At 33.2% G+C, this 3,714-nt stretch overlaps 1 long non-coding RNA gene across 1 annotated transcript; it reads left to right on the forward strand.

Moving 5' to 3' along the window:
• The first annotated feature begins 249 nt into the window (after positions 1-249).
• On the forward strand, positions 250-994 carry LOC133803320 (uncharacterized). The gene is made up of 3 exons (XR_009877899.1): positions 250-352; positions 577-662; positions 940-994. It is a non-coding gene; the product is annotated as an uncharacterized LOC133803320 (long non-coding RNA).
• Positions 995-3,714: the final 2,720 nt, after the last annotated feature.

Here is a 3,714-nt window from a genome sequence, read left to right on the forward strand (position 1 = left end):
TTTTGAATTGTAGGGGATACCCAGCCTATTAAATGGGCAATGAGAGTGCGGGTGGCTTTGTATCTGGCACAGGCCTTAGAATATTGCAGCAGCAAAGGGCGAGTACTATATCATGATCTTAATGCTTATAGAGTCTTGTTCGACTAGGTACTCTTCCTTTTCACGCTTTCTCTGTTTCCAAATTGTTTTGTGGCTAGGGTGTCTCTGGTAAGCTATTCCTATTTTCTAAAACCCTGAACTTGACAGGATGGTAATCCAAGACTCTCCTGCTTTGGTCTTATGAAGAATAGTAGAGATGGCAAGAGCTATAGTACCAACCTGACTTTCACCCCTCCGGAATACTTGAGGACAGGTACTAATCATAGTCACAGAGAGTGCAATCTTCATTCTTATAATATAACTTATGTTTACTTTTGCGAATTTCTAAGTAGCTCATAATTGATTTTGTATAATTTGGACAACCAGAACGATGCCTTTCCCACCACATATATAAATTTTTTACAGAATCTTTCAACATATTATTGCACAAAATTATTCAAATGGAGCAATAATTAGTTATTCATTTTCCCCTGCCAGGAAGAGTGACATCAGAAAGTGTGGTTTACAGCTTTGGAACCCTGCTACTTGATTTGCTAAGTGGAAAACACATTCCACCCAGCCATGTAAGCTTTCTTTTCTTTACAAAGCTATATTTAAGGGGGATGGTTACACATTGACTTTCAGGTGAAACTTTTGACCAACGATAGTAGTTCATAATGTTTAAGTTCGCTTATAGTTGCTGCTATTATGTCTTTTACAAAGAATGTAGTGAGAAAATTTCTGAAGAAAAAAAAATGTTTCCTACTTGGATTCTGATTATGATGACAATTATGGTCATATTATCAAAATAATTTTAAGCTAATGAGATATATCTAATTTCTTAATTTCCTTTCCCAACAGGCACTTGACTTAATACGTGGTAAAAATATTTCTATGCTGATGGATTCATGCTTAGTCACCTGCTCCCTTCGAAAAATCTTTTTCTTTTAGGATTCAAATTATTAGTTTCTACTTAATTATTTCGTTGGGTTTGAAATAGAATAGTAGTTTTTCGATCCAAATTAGTAGTTTTATACAGAGCTATTGTTTTTCTTAATGTAATTTACGTTTTTCTTATTGTTGGTTGTGTTGGTATCTTTTCCCTTTTTCCTTAAGAAAGGAGATTTTGAGCTAATAGTGACATCTAAACGTTTAAAACCGATTATGGGATTAAGGGGAATTAAGAAGTTTAAAAGATGTACAAACTTAAGATTTTTTCCCTAAAATAACTTTTTTGTTTGTAGTACATGTGCTTTTGGTTCAGAAGTTGAGAAAAGATGAAAAATTTAGAGTGAAATGGGAAAAAGCTAGGATGCATTGTAACTTTCATTTATGCCCATATGAAAGGCTTGGACCTGGTATTTTATGTTTCTGTGTGCACTGATACTACTAAACCAATAGTTGGTACTATTGGTTTCACATTAAAGACAGTGTTTTCCCTGCCAATAAAACAGGCTTTGCTGATTTTGTTTTTGATCTATGCAGTGTTGAAGTAAATTTTTGGAGAGGCGTGATGAGAATTAGAAGGATAGAGATTGTTGCTAAGTTGTTTTGCTGTTGGTGAGGATTCAAAATAGTTGTGAGATGATGCTGAAGTTAATTTCCTCTTTATTGTTTGTTTGGTTTCTCTTCTTAATTATTTTGTTTTCCTCTCTTGACTGTTGACGGCGCTCCACTATTCATTCCTTCTTTATTCTTATTCTTTTTGGTATGTTGCTTTATTGAGTTCAGAAATCAGTTAACTGTATAGCAGATTCTGACATTTCAAACTTATTCTCAGGATGTAGCTAACTATCGCGATGAGCTGAGAGAAATTGCGCCCCACTCTCTTTTGAAATGCTCAAGTGATGCAACAACCTTGGTACTGTTGTGAACTTATGCTTCTTCAAATCATTAGATTTTTATTAGTATTTCAATCATTTTTTAATATAATATTAACGTTGCTGCTTATATTTGGTTTATCTAGCTTCTAACTCCTAATTTAACTTCAAGATTATCCATTTCAATTCTCCTTAGTCTGGGGAGGATTTTTAATAATAAGTATATTTATGATTTTGTATGTTGGATGTTGGAGCAAGTTAAAGTGATGTTTGATTGTTTTCTAATGAGAGCAGTGGCACTGAGGATTCTGGTCACTCATCATCAAAACCTGTGAAGGTAAGGGCTTCATGCATTCTGGTATCTCAATAGACTAATCATTCATTTGTTCCTATAGATGCAACTTTATGCATGGTTTCTTTGCCAATACTTCTATCAAAACAATGTAGTATTAATCTCCGAACTATTTTTTCATTTCTTAACATGTATACCATGCCTTGTTGTTGCTGTTGCCTATTAAAAAATGTTGTGTTGCTGCTTGTAAATAAGAAAATTAGGTATAGTTCAGAACCAGATGGAGCACCATGCCCTGTTGCTTTTATTGTACGTAATGCTTTATTTATTTTCTTATATTATTTATATAATAAACTTTTGTTTTACAAATAACATTATTATATATAGTATATGTAATTGATTAGAAGACTTGCATAATTGTTTCTTCGTGTTTACAGAGAACACTTTGAGGAAAATGGTTTGGAAAAAGATCCAACAAGGAGCTCTCACGATATTTCTCTGACCGGCCTTATCATCAACAAGGTATATTATTATATTGTGATCTCATTTTCATTCTATCCATATTTACACTTACCTTGTGTTGTATGCACAAGTAGTATGTTGCATGCTTCTTTATTCCCCAGATTGTGTGCAAGAGCATTTGTTTTTGTCTTGCTACTACCCGCTAAGAAATTATTATATATGATGTGTGTTTCAATTGCTTATAAACATCAATGTTCAACTGAATTGATGTTCAATTATGCCTTTGTTACACTTTTTTTCTCTATATATCTTTACTGAGTTTAGCTTTCTCTTTTCTATATATATTACTATAATAAATATATGCTCATGGCTCAACTGCTTAAAACAAAAGTAGTAACTTAAGAGAATAGAAAATAGAGATCTCATTTTGTAGTGTCACATATATAGGTGGTGATGGTATAATTTCATTTATTAGATAGAAGGTTCTCACTCACATCCATTCAACAAACACCTTTAAACTAGTCCTAATGACTTTAGTGCAGACCATTGCGTATTCAAAATCTCAGTGCTCTTATATGATGTATTATTAACTGGTTTTTGTAGGCATTGTTAAAGAAAGGTGCAAAGTATTCAAAATATCAGTGCTCTTGCTGATCACTTTTCATGCCAGCTACTTCTGAAGTTACCCAACAAACTGTCGAGTACATCAGAAAGACAGGAACTCAACTTCAAGTGAGAGGAAAATTTGGCTCAAAATGCTCTAGGATTATGAGACTTTAGACACATTAAAGGTAGTTTTTATGGCTGCATGATTTACACCAAATACATGGTTGTGTGTTAATATGCTACGTAGAAAGGTCTTCTAATGCTTTTTAGCTATTACTTCATTTGAGACATATTTATAACAAATGGTTTGTAGAAATTTGCTAAAGTTGATTTACTTCTGTCTATCACCATTCAACTCTAGTGATTGCTTGATTTCCCCAATTGAGTATATTAGGCCAATTCGATTGGTACTGGGTTCTCTTTTTCATTTAGCATTAAATGCATATACAGTACAAT

The sequence above is a fragment of the Humulus lupulus genome, chromosome X, assembly GCF_963169125.1.
Source record: "Humulus lupulus chromosome X, drHumLupu1.1, whole genome shotgun sequence".
In the NCBI taxonomy this organism is placed as follows: domain Eukaryota; kingdom Viridiplantae; phylum Streptophyta; class Magnoliopsida; order Rosales; family Cannabaceae; genus Humulus; species Humulus lupulus.